Source organism: Leptonotus elevatus, chromosome 15 (assembly GCF_054856555.1).
Source record: "Leptonotus elevatus isolate MCC_2025b chromosome 15, RoL_Lele_1.0, whole genome shotgun sequence".
NCBI lineage: Eukaryota > Metazoa > Chordata > Actinopteri > Syngnathiformes > Syngnathidae > Leptonotus > Leptonotus elevatus.
Genome location: NC_141253.1, coordinates 15,499,060 through 15,516,060, shown reverse-complemented (window position 1 = coordinate 15,516,060; position 17,001 = coordinate 15,499,060).

Genomic DNA, 17,001 nt, shown 5'->3' with positions numbered 1-17,001 from the left:
TTCAGACATAAACCTTGTTTTTTTTTTAAACTATCTTGAAAAATCCCATTGTTTGCCATCAGTATTCCTAAACTCCCCCGTATTCCATAATGGAAACCACACAATGGCACGCTGACCACATCTATGCCCCACTGTTGAAATGAAGCCCCTTTCACTTTTATGTAGGCCATGCGCAATTCTACTCGACACTAAATATAAAGACTGAGTGGAAGAGAACACATTCATGGCTTTCTCCTCTTGCTGTCAATGGCTCGAAACTGGATGAGATCTGTGAAAGGAGAAAAGGCGCAGAGCGAGCACCATTTTGTGATTGACTCAAGGCCATTGAATTTGTCTAAATTTTTTATTCAGACACAAGAGGACTGCAAAGCCCTTATCTACACTATGTATAATACGATGAATGTCTTATTTGTGTACTGCACATGAAAGAAGCCAAATGACTATCAGGGTTTAGCGTAACACATTGCAAAAGTACATTAATGATTGTTAGAGAAAATATTCAAATCAGGCTTGAGTGTCGGCAACTCAAAATGGAACCTAAAATGTTTCATTTTCATTAATAATGGTCACCATCTCTCATTGGGTAACTGTTTTGGTTTGCCAGGTATCTCAGTGATTCCTTTGACAATGTGTTACAGTGACATAACAACAAGATCAAAACAAAACGCTGGGGATTCAAGGGCATTGCAGATAGAGCAGAGGCAGGTGTTCTTCCCACCCAGGAGGCCACCTGGCACACAAATAAACGCACATTGTTACTGTATGCATACACGCACGCACACACACCCCCACATACACGCACACACACACACCCACACACACACACTTGTAACCTCATGAGATCGGGTGAGCCAACTCGCTGACAGGGCAGAGCAACACACTTTAACATGCACATACAAATACACGACCTGCCACTAGAGGAACAAGCTCGGCCCCAGTAGAATTTGTACAAAATAAAACAAAGTAACAGAACACAGTAGTGCAGGTAAATGCAAATGTTGTGGATCTGACATTCAACACTATTTTATTTTTTTTGCGCAATCAATGAAATGGAATAAAATGAGGGCTCTGTTAGATTTTATGGTAAGGTTGTAACTGTTTTATTTACTGTAATTTGTTTTATTATTATTATTATTATTATTATTATTATTAAATATGTGCCAACTCGGCTCGGCAACATGTTCCAATATGTAAGTGCATGCAAAAGATTACATCCAATTGTAAAAGTCAGGGGGAAAAGATGAAAGGTTAATTTCATAATCATCTTTTTATGTCAAAATCAAGTTTTAGATTTACATTAAAAATAACTGCTCCGTTATTTTTTGGACAGGTGTGTTAGTAATTTATGTGGAGCAGTAGAGGCTCATTTGAATGATTGATTGTAAAGGTTGTAAAAAGAGCAAAACTTTTGCCGAAAAATCTGGTGCTAAAGTCACTCAAAGATTTGAAGGTCAAACTGTAAACATGCGTCACAGGAAATTTCTGGATATTTTGTGAGACTTCAAATGAGTAAGCATACCAAGAATTAACACAGTTTCTTTGTTGTTGGGGTTTATTTTTGGGGGGGGGGGGGGGGTAATGACCATAGAATCGTAAAATCGTAACTGTACTTAAACTAAAACCATTATAAGTAATATTGATTGTACTTTCATCCATTGCACTTTCTTCTTTTTTTTTAATAATGAGTTGACAGGGTTATGTGATTCCCTGCAATGTAACTATATTGTATCTTTGTTCTCATCACAGTGAAATGTTTTCTTACTTTAAACCAGAGGTGGCTAATCCAGGTCCAGAAAGTAAAAACTCTGCCACAGTTTGGCTTTAGCCCTAGGTGCTAGCTAGCTAGCTCCCATGGTGCTGGTTTACCTGCTAGGGAGCTAGCTAACTAGCATCAATGGCTAAAGCCAAATTGTGGCAGGGTTTTTACTTTCTGAACCTGGATTTTCCACCACTTCTTGAAACTGTTTTTTCATCCCCCATTTTTTTTCTGCATTCTGTCTTTTACATTCCTTAAGTGTGTGACCAGTAATTTGAGGGACCCTCCTCCTCCTCTATGTTTGACATTCCTCTCTTTTTAAAAGCCTTTTCTTTGTTAATTAGCTTGAATGTTTTTATTGCCGGGCCAATTAGGGTAACTTTACAGTGAGGCGACACCTGGGTCAGTTTCCCATGCTACAGTGCGATGCAGTGCACTGACCAGCTGGGAATCAGGTCTACTCGTTCTTTTGTGTGAACACATTTACAGGGTTTGTTAATTAGATAAACACACACCTTCACTGCAGTGTAACAAGAAATTTTCTTCACCGACAATTTGTCCGGCTGCATTTGTTTATTGTAATTTATCAATGGCTGTAGAAATGTTTAAAATGTTTCATTGACTTGTCACATGCTCAACTTGTTTTGGGGCATTTTAGAGATGAGCTAAAGTTTTTACGCTTTAGTGCGTTGTTTACACGGTGGTATATGGAGAGCTAATGTATTAATAATAACTAAACATTATGTACTATATGTACATACACAAGCGCAGTCGGCTGTATTCATGCCCTCAACAGCGCAGATGCCCATTTCTAACAGTGCCTATAAAAATGCCAAAAGGAAAAACATGACACTACCTCGCACCTTAATGCACATTTAAGGTGACTGATATGCTCCTTTTAAGTATGGAGCATAGAGAAGCTATGAATTCCGTAATTAAGAAACGTGAGATCCAGTTTTCACTATGAATCATTTATTTGAAATACGGCATTTGTGCTCTTCATGAGTGTAAACAAAGGAAGTTAATTTGTTATTTAATATGTTTATTTGTTTTAATTTGTGACATTTTTGAATTTCCATATTCTTTATATATTTATTTTTTTTTGACATTCATGCGCTGATTAAAAATATAATAAATCTGAGTAAAAAAATGAAGAAAAAAATTAATAATAATAATAATAATAATTAAAAAAAAACAAATATATAATAAATCAGAACTTGCCAATTACTCAGTAAAATGTTTTAAACATTTTTTTTTCACTAAATACATATTTACTGTTACTCAACTCAAGTAATACTTTTTATTTTTACTTGAGTAATACATATTTTGACTCAATACCCAATAAAATTTTTGGTTACCTTACCCAAATCTACTTTTTAGAAGGAGCCAGTTTCCTACTTACCACTCCTCGTGTGTTTCCCCTTGTGTGATAACACGCACTCTCAAGTGCTCGTGTGTTGTGTGGATACAAAAAAATTTTTTGAATGAGTTGCTTCATGAGTTGTAATTGTTGTCCCACATTCAGAACTGTTAGCTGTCATGCATTTCTGTCTGTTTGCACAGCCCAGTGAGGTGTAATGTTCCATGCCTGAAATGTTAAAGCAGCGTTTGTCTCTCTGTGTGCAGCGTTTGTCTCTCTGTGTCTTCTGGAGAAGATGGTGGAATTGACTTAGATACTTGTGGAAGTTTATAGAGCATAGAGCATAATCTAGCGCAAAGTCACTCAAGTGAAATTACTGCTCTTTTGCGCTTCATATGAAACACACAAGGCAGAAAATTGTTCCACAGAATGAGAATCATCATTCATTGTTGTAGTGAGATAGTAGAATGCATTCTTGAAGTAAAGTTGGAATAAATGTAGTGAGTGGTGGAATGTTAATAGTGAGTGTTTGCATTGATTCATGGATACATCCATGTCTCATTTGGCAAGTAAAAATAAACTTTTTGTCCAGTGCAATGATTGTTTTTCTTTTGAGTCCAAACAGTGCTCCTGAGAAGCAAAATGTTCCAGTCTGCTCTTTCCATACTGTTCAGTCAAATCGCTGATTGCAAATCCAAATTCACACAGGAGAAAGAAAGAGAATATTTGTCCTGGATTACGGTGTGTCAAGAAGAAAATTATCCATGTGCTGAAATAACAGTGTGTGTCAGACTCCTGCAGTCATGTGCAGGTCTGCTCCGTGGAGGAGACAGGGGAGGTGTGTTTGGACGTACGAAGAAACGCGTTGTCAACGCTCAAGCAGCGAATTAGCGTGGAGGCGGGGTCAAAGGCCAACCAATTTCATGACGAAACACATTCCCTGCTGAACAGTGCCATATCCCCCCTCAAACTCAAAACTGAAGTTTACCTGGGGTAAAAAGAGGACAAATAAACGTAACCATTTTCTGTCATTGTAAAACACTACAAAAATACTGTTTATTCATTTATTTGCTCTTATTAATGTTCTATTTGTACAAATGCATTTCATAACATTCAATTTATTATAGCTGCACTAAAGAGTCGCTCTCTTTCTGGTCTTTGTTGTAATTGATGCACATTGAATAAATCCACTGATTTAAATTTTCTGTCTAGCTAGTGTCTGTCCAGTTAGGTACACAAGGTTCCTACTAGCAGGCGTCAGGTTGTTGTTTTTTTCCCCCAAAACCCAAAAGTTTTTTGCTCAATATATTTAAAGGAAAAAAATCCTCCGTAAACCTCAAGAGGACATACATGGACTTTAGTGTGAAGACTTCACACACGATATTCTACAACTTTGACTTTTTTACTATTCCGCTATGTTATTCCTCACACTTATTTTGACGTGCTACTCCTTCTACAATTCAACAATTCCTTCAACATGCTCCAAAAATTCACGCCAGTTGGGCTTCTATCTTACTGATTCCAAGTATTCACTGTTTTCCTGCAATTTCAGCTTTTGTATCCAAATATTTCCCATTCATTTCTAATGGCATGTTCTTTGCTCCCATTCGAAATTGAAAATGTTCAGGTCATTCAGTTTACGTTGGGATAAATTTTCAACATTGATCCAATTCCCAAATCGCAAAGATTCCAAATTTTTCACCAGTTTATTGCATATTTTTTACCCCCAAAATTCCTCATTCATTTCCGAGGGGCAGGTTAAGGTTAGAGTTAGGCTAGGGCTCGTATCATTCCTCATTCAATTCACCTTGTCATTCAATCCGATCCACAAATTCCCCATTCATTGACATGGCACCTTAAACAATTTGTTCTCATTCTGCATTCAAAATGTTCAACTCATTTAATTCACCTTCAGTTCACATTTCACCTAATTCCATATAATATATAGAATAATAGTAATAATAACAATAATAATAACAATAATAATACATCAAATGTATATAGCGCTTTTCTAGACACTCAAAGACAATGGAATGGATACATTATTACGAGGGGTGGAAATCTTTGAATGTCTCGCGATTCGATTAAATTCCGATTTTTGGGTCTGCGATTCGATTCAGAATCGATTTTTGATTAAGAACGTTTTTTTATTCAAAATTATTTGATTGATTGGTTTTGCCTCAATCTATAGATGTGCAAGGAATTGTAATGATCTACTCCAATCTGACTCGCTAATGCTAATTAGCGCGCTACTCGCGGCACTTTTATCACTCAAAAGAACGGCTCCACGCTGAAAAAACCCCAACTTTTATTGGAATAACTTGATCTTGACTTTTTCCTTCTACTCTCTAATGTGGCTACAACTTAACAGTGTATTAGACCGCGTGGAACCACACTGCTCCTCAGTAGCCAAGCCGGGTACAACATGAACAGCGCTCCAAATAAAGGCACACACAGACAGTATAAAATAATTGTAATAAATTAATATAAATGAGAATAGCGATCCTTATGAGAATCGATTTTTGAGCATACCCCTAATTATTACACTCTGGTGGCAGTTAACTACTTTAGTAGCCACAGCTGCCCTGGGGCAGGCTGACGGAAGCGTGGCTGCCAGTGTGCGCCTACGGCCCCTCCGACTACCACCAAACATTCGGATCATTCATACAACAGTGTAAGTAGCACTAGAGGCAATCCGTGTGAAGTGCCTTGCCCAAGGACACAATGACACATGACTTGGGGAAAGCGAGGACCAAACAGCCGACCTTCTGGTTAATGAACGACCGTCTCTACACCCTGAGCCATGGCCGCCACGAATGAATGTAATGTAATATAACATGATATTATGTAATATACTATAATATAGAATATGATTATATATCATTTAACATCATTGCATATCATTCAACGTTTTTAAAATTCATTCAATATCATTCAACATTTTTACAAAAATATGGCATATTGTCACCACTATCATTCAAGATAATTATTTTATATCATTGAATATCATTCCTAATCATTCATTACCATTTGGCACCATATCTTTCAACAACATTCCAACTCATTCAATGTCATTCCACATTTCTATATTTTTTCATTCAGCCTTCAAACGCAAGGTTGAGAGGCATACCGAGTTCCCACATAGGACGATTTAGATAAAGGACAGGAAGCATTACTTAAACCACATGTCTACTAAAAAAAAAAAAATGCAGTGCAGTCCTGCCTAAGGCATGCCAAATAATGCCATCCATCCATCCATTTTCTTCTACTTGCGGAGTTGCGTTGCGAGGGCAGCAGCAAGGAAGCCTAGACTAGACGAGTGGAAACATTTTGGCTTCTACAATGTCGAGAGTGGAAGTGTCACGCTAAAATGAAATAATTTCGATTGGAACACAACAAACATGAGAATTCATATAACTCAATTATACCCTGCGGAGGAGTTGGGGAGACAGCTGTTGTTACTGTGAGTACAACCAGAGAACATTCGAGGAAGCAATTCCAAAGCTGACAGCCTCATCGGAAAAGACAAAGCAAATTATAAAGGCCCTCATGTCATTTATTACCTAGGATTAGCGTTCTTATTCCGTCTTGGAAAATAAGGGATTTTGAGCACTGCTGCAAATGTTGGAGCACAGGTACAAACCATCCCGACTCTATTTCACAGCACACTATTATCTGAGCATGTTGATTAAGTTTTGATCTTAGATAAGAAATTGCAAATTTGCACAACACTCACTGTAGCTAAGCACATTTCAATTGACTTGTATTTTAGGGTTTTGTAGCAATGGCTTCTTGAAAGCACTTTTAAAAGGAATTTATGTTTTGTCATTGGAATGGATTCTGTGCCAAGCACTTAGTCTGAAGTAAAATTAATATTTTTGTAAATAGGGGGCACATTGTTTGTTACAGTTTAAAAATAAAATAAAGCCATAGGTACAGGATTATACATTTATGTAACTCAGACCAGGCTTTTTGTTTCACTGAAGATTTAATGTACCGGTACTGTTGAGATGCCGATGCATGGGGAAAAAAATTGCAAGTGATTATAGCTTAGTGAGACAAACATAAATGTGTGTTGTATAAAAGTGCATCGATATACATAAATTAAAAATACATAAATAATTGTTTCATAATCGAATCATAGCCCCTGAATCGTAATCAGAATTGAATCGTGAAGTGTCCAAAGATTCCCAACCCTAGCGACAGCTGAAACCTGACATTGCAACTTGAGAGGAGCGAATTGCCAAATTTCAAATAAACAATAAAGCAGCAAATTACCGAGAAGAGGTAAACGCAAGCTATTAGCTTGAGGTAACTCAACATAGATTTTACAAGTTAAAGTGACGGTAAGTGAAATCTGCAGTCAAGTCAAGTTTTTTTACACTCCCCCAGGAAAAAGCAAATTGATAAAAAAAAAAAGTTAAAAAAAAAGCGCATGCCATCATTAAATTATATAACAGCAGAAAACGATGGAAGAATTCCATTACATACTACAGTCCGTATCTGTATTCAGAAACTCATCAATTTTTTTCTCCGGGCGATGAACAGCCACTCTGTGTCAGGTTGCTTTTATCCGACCACACAGAAAAGAGGCCAAATATATGACAGCAGGTCTTTCCAACTCTCTGATAGATGCGGCTATCTTGGTCAAGACAAAGATATAATGAGATCTTTTGAGTCAGCCCATGAGAGCCCCCCTCCCAGCCAAAAACATCCAGGGGCAGCTGCAGGTCAAACCTTTCTGAGTGATTTATGTTCTTCCTTATCAGCCATAATGAGTGTTCTTACAATTAGATGGAGACACGCTATCAGAGCCAAGCACCATGTCAACGTTGACCCTCACGGAAACAAGTCTCCATAATGACGACCAGGGTGAGCTCAGGGTTTGTGTTTTTAATAGGCGGAAATCGCAGTTTGGCGCGCCACAGCCGACGCTTGTTACGCGGCCTCAGGAGTACGCCTCTCACCTCGTTATTGTCAGGAATCAACTTGTCTTCTTTTTTCCCCCCACATAAACATATATTGCCGCACACTTTGAAGTTTTTTAGTAACCTTGTAAATCGTGCTTCTTAGTACCAGCACACAGCTTGCGGGTGTCAGTTTTTACAGAAACTGTGACCTATCCTGTCAGGTTCGTAATACAGCAATAAATAAAAATACAGGAAGTAAATTCAAATAACTTTTGCAAACGCACAGTTTTGTTTATCATATTTAATACTTTTGATGGCTTATTGTCAAGAGGGTCTGTCAAGTGGGTAAAGTTTGGTGGAGGACCCAGTCGCAGGGAAGCAGGGCAAGGAGGCGAAGGTGAAGTGAAAAAAGGGACTTTAATTTCTACAAAACAAAAAGCGAACTCCAAATTACAAGGTAAAACAAAACATGGGGAGGACAACAAGGCAAAAACGGGCAGCATGACATTAGGGAAAGACAATGAACCAACCCAGACAGAGGGGAGACTGGAGACTAAATACATAGACGCTAATGACACAACAAGACACACCTGGGGCAAGACACAAGTGGCTGAGGGCACTGATTGGTTCACACGAGGAAGGGCAGGATTACACACTTAACAAGGCCAAGGGAGAACACACAAGGAAAACAGAACCCAAACATGACACTTATTTGTCCAACAAATGTGGTCATCACACTCATAAAGTGATGATTTCACTTAAAAGGGTCTGTTTTCATGCCCAGCAAGAGGTGCGGTCTAAATTAGCCAAAAGGCAGAGTAGACCTTGTTTTAGAATTTTTGCAGACCCGATGGTGGATGTAAAAATAAATAAATAATCGCATGACTTCAATAAAGAACTCACGATTAATCGCAAATTTTATATCCTTTCTAAATTAAAAAATATATATAATTTCATAATCTTGTTAACATAAAAGTTTAACAAAATGTTAAACTAATAGAAATATGAATGCATCTTTTAGTCATTGATTAGCAATTTCATAATAATTCATGACATTTAGTTGAAATTAAAAAGATGTACTATAAAAAAAATGAAGGTGATATTGATTTGTGTTGAGGCCATTTTTCTGCCACTAGATGGCATAATTGGATTTGTAAGACATTGGTGACAGCTCAGTGCATTTTTCTTTTCACATTAAGAGCTATCTAATCTTTAACATGAAGTAACCTGTGAAATTCTGCACATTTTTTAAATTGTAAAATACAACTTGACCCCAGGCTCCACAAATATATGCATTATTATTACATTTATTAGTGCTAAATGTTGACGTGGACGTGTCTGCTGCTTTGCGACTGCAATTCCCCCAGTACAGGCTTTCCAAGTAATGGGCGGGCATTAATTGTGCGTAAAAAAAAATTGTGGTGTTAAAGGAACTTTAAATGAACTCAAAATTAAAGCACCAATTTTGACACCCCTAAAAAATATAATAATAATAATAATAATAAAAACACAGCTGACTTCATTCGCTTCTTCAAACAAAGTGGCTCCTCTCTATCCAGCTAAATGCCAAACTTGTCTTTTTTTTTTAGGTTGAACAAGACGTCTGTCTACCTTAATAAACACAAGGAACCACCGAGTGCATTTTGGTTTCTATTGCATGCATGTGATAGGAAAGACAGGATAGAGGAGCTTGTAGGGTCTTCTGATTAGCAGAGCAGCAATGTCATCAAATGGTCGACTTAAATTACATAAACTGATTGTAGGGCAACTAACTTAGACAGTGGGTCTTGCCTAATAGTAACAGTCTTAGATTAGGCCTCTTTGGTACGCATAATTAGATACAGTAGGTGACTTAAGCTAGCTCAATGTGACCTTTCTACTTGCTTCTACTTGGCCTTCCATATCTTTGGCGCACATACTAGTTGAATCCAGCTAGGACCGTGCAGTCACAAATTGGTACATGGGTTAGACGAAGATCACCATCGTTTGTAACATGGCCGAATTTTTCTGACTTTATGGTGACCGTTCGTCGTCATCTGAGTCAAAATAATTTTCGTGCGTATGTCATCAATGTGTCAACAACTATGCTGTGGGGATTCACGTATTCAGTGAATGATTAATGACACATACAGGCACATCCTAATTCCCTAGCTTGCCTTTGAATGTTGTAAATACATTAGTTGTATAGTTTGGAGGTTTTTTTTCTCAATGCTTAATGTGATTTAAATATGTACGATGTCATTTGGCTTGAAATATGAAGTTTGAGTTATGTGTGCCATAAGAGAACTGAGCTCCCATGGAACTAATAATTCACAATATATTTGAAGAGGTTGTTGATACACCACCCAAAAAAAATTACTTCTATTTTAAATATTATAATGTGCAATTGCGTTGTTTATTACTTCAATCAGTGTTCAATGATTTAGCATTTCAACAAATGCAATTCCATGATAAATGACTTTGGTAAAGTTTTCTTGAAGCTCCACAAAGTCAACTTTATTACCTTCTATTGATTACTGAATATTTTTGAAGTTATATTTTGAGAAAGTTGATACATAAATATGTATATGATTCAAGAATTAATGATATTGGTAACTTTGGCCAGCAGCATTAATCATTCTGTTGTGCTCTTGAACTGTATTCCCCGAACTTCAGGCCGCGGTTGCCCTTTGATAGTCAGCAAGCAATTGTTCCTTGTATAATAAGCACAGGAAATGTTTGGCCACATTAATCATTGTACTGCATAGTCCGTGACATCTCCTCATGCAGTTTGCCAGCTTCAGGTGATACCGCTGCTCATCTGACCAATGACTGTATAAAACGAGTGGATGAAAAAAAAAAATGAAAAAAAGGTGATCATCTCAAGGAATAACTCTCAAAGTGTGTTTTTCTTTATCTTCTGCTTTTTGAATTTTTGGAGATGCCAACAGATTAGGACATCAGTGATGAGCAAGCGAGAAAAAGATAATGACAACATAAAGCCAGAAATTAAAAAGAGGGTTTGATAATCGGCAATAATTGAATAGTCAAAGCTCTTGACAAGTTTTTTTTTTAATTAACCATTTTCCATTGCTCTTTAAAATATTCTACTGCAGTGCACCAAACCAGATATGCATTCTGATTGATATTACATTTGTAGCAAAATCCAGCCTTCTCAGGGGGCGGCCATTTTGCCACTTGCTGTCGACTGAAGATGACATCACAGTTGCTCAGGGCTCAGGCAACGACCAATCACAGCTCACCAGTTTTCTGAAGCTTTTCTGATATTGATTTTAAAAAATGCTGGATTTTGGATATTGCACCAACACAATATTAACCACAATACCGTATTTAGACTACTGGGGCTGCCTAGAACATATTGTCAAGAAATGTTCTTCTCCTTTAATGTGAACATGGCAAAATACAGGTATCGACTCAAATAGTTATTTATTGTGTTCAAGCCTTTAAACTGACGTGCAAAGAATGTGTGGTGCTGTAAAATGTAAGTTTATATATATATTTATTTATTTCTGTAACACTTTTGCCTTCTATCTTTGTATTTGTGTTAACTGGACACTTACTTACTGCTCGGCGGCTTTTTTTGACGCAGTTAGAGAACATTCATTGCATTTATTAAAAAAAAAATCAATTATCAGGAGTTAAAATTAGGGTATAGGGTGACTTTTGCTGGCTAAATATCATAGTCTGGTCCCGGTACATAATAATAGTGGAGACTTCCCTAACTTCATCATTTTCTTTATAGCGCCACTATCATGTCGCAACAATAGAAACCAATAATTAATACTACACAAAAACACACACATTATTTGTAGCAGTTCAGAATCAATATTTACCTCAAATAAATAAAACACATCATGATCACAAGAGATATTGATTGAATGGAGGCCTATTGTGTGTAGGTTGCCACAGCCGTTTTTTGCTAATCAAACTTGGTTTGCTCTGATCAACCAATCAGGACAGAAATGCTGATGTTATTGCAGGCCAGCTAGCTGAGCCTCTAAGGCGAATTTGAAATCTGATTTGCTAAGGAAACAATCCCATTGCTTATATAGTTTAAGTTAATGTCAGCCAGCACTACTGTTTCTGAAGGCCCCGGGGCTTATTAGATTGACGCGGCAGCACATAGAGCCTGAAATGTGATTGGACAAAAATAAATAAATCTAGCATACGCATTTACTGAAAGCAGTGCAGCCTTAATACAATTTCATTGAAGAATTACATGCATTAGAATATAGGTAAATGTATGTCAGTTGTTCTGATAGTGTTCGGGCCAGCAACTGCAAATGTAAAACAACCTTTGCATATACACACATGAACACAGCATCCCAGATCTGCAAACGCATGAAGATGAAACACCGCATGCCAAAAACATGCGGAAATTAAACCATTATAAAGGCCGCGGGACTCAGGAGAGTCACCTTTTGAGTTTGTCTTCATCTCTGGAGAAGTAATAGTATGATCTCGGTGGACAAGAGCAAAACTACATTACGCTGATGTATGTCATGTCTTTTCTTGCTTTCATGTGGGGATTTTGACATCCTCCTGTGACTCACCGCCGCCCCTATCTCATATTTCCTCAGTTTCAATCCTGTAGGAACCACAACGCTCTTCATACCGGACCTGCGCTAAAGCCTGAGCCATCTATTATAGGGCAGTCAGACACAGCAGATATTTGGTCATAACTCACACCGAGGCAGTTCACTCCTCCAACAGGATTTAGCGAGCTAATAATGATTTAACGGACAGGGTTCGACAAAGACAAACAGTAGCCTTATTCTTGACAAGGGAAGCTACTAATTACATCACAGAACACAGCAAAGAGGCGGGTTGTCTGTACATGAGGAAATAACCACGTGCACATGTCTTCCATATGGCGTGTCGAGCCCCCAGGCGACAGGACAAAACCATAGCGGGAACTTCCTGGGGAGATGCGTATGAGTCAACTTTGATCATTTTCGGCAAGCAAACTCATCCTAATGAGCTTCGATTCTATTCCTGATCATACAAGAAAGCATCTCAAATGTGCCCTTGCCATTAAACTGCCCTGCATATCCAGAGCATTAATTATCATCAGTTTTTAAATATATTCTTCTCTTTTTTCATGATGTACACTGAATTTGTGTTACGCGTACAGCATTAAGTCGTGCTGTATATGTATCTTTTACCCACTTTCACACTATTTGTATAAGCAAAGGTTCACAAGCAGGATGTCCTCCAAAGATTTATAATGTGCAGTATTTACCTTAGGATGTTTATCGTAAAATGCCGGATAGCTGAGCAGCACAGTGGTGCGGAATCTCTGTTTTCTCACAGTATGAGTCTTTCTGAGAAGACTATGCACGTTCTCCTTGCTCCTGCATGTTTTCCCTCCAAGTTTTGTCACTTTCTCCCACGGCCCCCTCTGCTGTGTATCTAAAGCAGCAAGGGTGCCATATAGTAAAAAAAAAACCTGAATGTCAAACCATCAACAGGTTACTGGCATATAGTATACACTCACCTGTCAAAACATTAGGTGCAGCTGCTCCAATGAGATCCGATAGTGCTAAAGAAAGTAGACGTAAATCAAGTGGTTTACAAAGTAAAAAAACAAAACAAACGTAATATCGTGGGTGTAATTTGCACATGTGTGCAACATCATATTGAGAGCAAGTGTTGACTTAGCTACTACTGCAAAGTTTGTATTGAAAATACAGTCTGTAAAGTTTCTACCTCCGTTAGCTGATAAGTGTGGTCGTCGAAACCAAACAAAAACAGCGACCCGTGTGCCTCTTTTCGGCACTCTTCTGTAGGGTGGCCACTTGCATAATTTCAAAAAGGAGGACATAGTGTTCCCTCGCTATAACGCGGTTCACTTTTCACGGCCTCGCTATTTCGCTGATTTCTTTTTAGTGCAATTTTTTTTTACAGTAATCTGCCTTTTTTATACAATTTATGAAGGTTTGAACATTGAGAATGTTTAAACAGGAGAAATATGAGAAAATGTAAATGCCTCGATGAGAAAAGTGTATGAACTGTGTGGTGAGGGGTAAAACATTTATACTAAATGTAAAACAATTCAATGATGACGCAGCTGCTGCTTGCCTCTTGCTTCAAGCTTCTCCGTCCCCGCGTGACATTCTTTTTTTTTTTCTTTTTTTTTTTTCTTTGTTTTTTTTTCTAAGAGCTCAGTATTGTTCATTCGGAAATGTCATCATCATTGCTCTTTTTTTTTTTTTTTTTTTTTTTTTTAAATATATATATATATATATATATACACATATATACATACATATATACATATATACATACATACATACATACATTTTTTTTTTTGTGTGTGTGGGTGAGTATGTGTATGTGCGTGCGTGCGTGCGTGCGTGTGTGTATTTGTTAGCTCACCAGAAAACCTATTAGAAAAAAAATCTCATACCGTTCACCTAAATCGAACACCAGGAGACCCGAGGGGACCGAAGAAAACCAAGGAAGGTGAAATCCAGCACCGACCAGACACCCCCCACCAGAACTCCTCCCCAGCCCAAGAAACATCCAGACCCCAACAAATCCAAAAAAACATAAAATCAGGGAGGCCTCAAGAGACCAACGGAGAGACCGAGAAAAGGAAGGAAGGACAGACGAAGCCGCGTGAGATCCGAGACACCAGCCTCCACCGATTCAATAACCTGAGGAGGAAACAGATTGTGTCTGAGTTTCGGTAGATGCTGGTGTGGTGGATCTGGCATGCATGAAAATCTCCACCAAAGAGGGGAGCCGTCGACCCCCGCCGGAACAGAGCAAGCGCAACACCTCAGGGCCCCCCAGGCCGCGGCAGCGCCAAAGGACGACCCCCGGGCCCCACCAGGGCCACCGGCCGGAGAGCAAACCCAGGAGCAGGAGCGCCCCCCGCCCCAACACGGCCCGCGCCCCCGGCCCAACGCAGCAGGACGGGGCACTGCAGGCCCACCAGGCACCCCACCGGCCCCCAACCCCGCCCCCCCACAACCCCCCGCCCCCCATCCACCCCCGCCACCCACCCCAACCCAGCCCCAGCCGCCCCCATGCCCCCAATCCCCCAGACACCCCCCACCCCCAGTACCCCCCACCCCGCAACCCCCACCACCGCCCCCCCCCCCCCCAACAAAGCCGCCCCCCCCCGACCCCACCCCGACCAACCGGCAGCCCCCCAACCCCCGACCCCCAGCCCCCGGGGACCACCCGCACCCAGGCACCGGCGCCGAAGAGGGGCCGGACAGCGGAGCGGAGAGGGCAGCCGCGCCCACCCCACCCCCCGCCGTGTGGAAGGACGGAACACCGGGGGCAGAAGGGGGAGATGGGGGCACCGGAGGGCGGCCGACACCCCCGAACCCCAGGCCCAGCGGGGGAAGGCCCCGGTCGTCACCCCAGCGTTCTTTGTGAAAATTAACCCCTGTTACTGAGTCCGCCAGCTCGCGGACTGGCGAACTCTACTCCCCGCGTGACATTCTGACTGCTTTGCCCTGACTGCTCACGTCGACATCACACCGTCAAAGCGTGTAGAAAGCGTGAAACCAGTCGCGACTGCTCACGCCGGACACGTCACTGTAAAGTACGACTGTCCGGCTTAAATCTGGACGTCTGGCCACCCTACACTACTGTCAGGTGCCGCTAGCTTCTTAATCAGAGTAAGAGTTCAACCTCGCCAAACCTGGCTATTCTGTTACATTTCTTATTCAAGAGCGAGAGCGGGCAGTTTGAAAAAGCTTCACGGACGGGAGGAAATGGCGACTGGTATTCACTGGAATTACTCGGAGCGAAACTTTGAGCTAAGAGTCCAGCGGTATGCTACGCGCTGTAGCTTCTTGCTAGCTAGCTCGCTAGCCTACAACCATAATGTTACACCTTCCAAACAAATCTTCCTCCCACCAATTCACCATTTAAACAACATATACAAGGCTAAACTTGTGACTGGGATAAAAGTTCCTTTTGCAGTTGATGTCACGTATCATCATTTAAAAAAAAAAATCCAGCACGATTTTTAAACTATGAGAGAGAAAGAGAGAGAGAGAGTAAGAAAGAGAGAGAGAGAGGAAATGAACATTTAATATGGCTAAATTTTAAGATTATACTGTAATTAATTAATTAGTATATTTTCAAGTAATATCTCCCTGCCCTGTTAATCAAAACTGATATTAATCTTTGTAAAACAAGTCATACAAGTGATGTGCATCTGATGTGTTCTTAAATAATTCTACTACGTTTCTTTTCTTCCTTCGTTTCTACTTACTGTATATTAACTTCTAATTTACTTTTCTTGTTTTATTTGGTTGTTGTTGTTGTTGTTTTCATTCCCACCTTGTTTTTCACTTGTCATGTGACATCTCTTAAATCACAGACACCAGCAAAATATTGATGAAGCTTATACAGAGAAATGAAGAGCACATAGATTTTAAATCTTAAATGTACTACCATGGAGATATATTAATTCTAATAGTTCCATGACAGTGATTAATCACAGCTCACATGTTTTTATGGATGTGGTTTGAAGTGAAGACAATCTCGAAGAGACTGTGCATAGGTTCCCTGCTGGCTGCTCTTTCCCCATACACATTCCTGGTTAATGTAGTCGTGTTTGCCTGGATAAAATCATTTAGCCCATGTGAGCTGGGCCAGAGCTTCCATGCTGTGTTGGAGGAATCTGAGAAGAGCAGTAAGTAAACAGACTAATACATAGAAGTGAAATGTATGCCTACCAGGAGCCAACCTGAATGGCTCCGTCCTTCAGAACCTGTACAGACATATTGTAGTGTTGAAAGGAGTCAGAGTTGGGATTTCCCCGTCAACAGAAAGGAACGAATGGGCTGTATTCGAATCTATCTTCATGCAGCCAGAAGAAGACAAGGGTGTAGAAGGGATTGCATGTTTTGAAACATAGCACTTAGTGCAATTAATTCTGCAGAGTTCAGGGCTATCCCAGGTGTTAACTATAAAAATACCAGTTGGCTCATTAATTGGAGGATTAT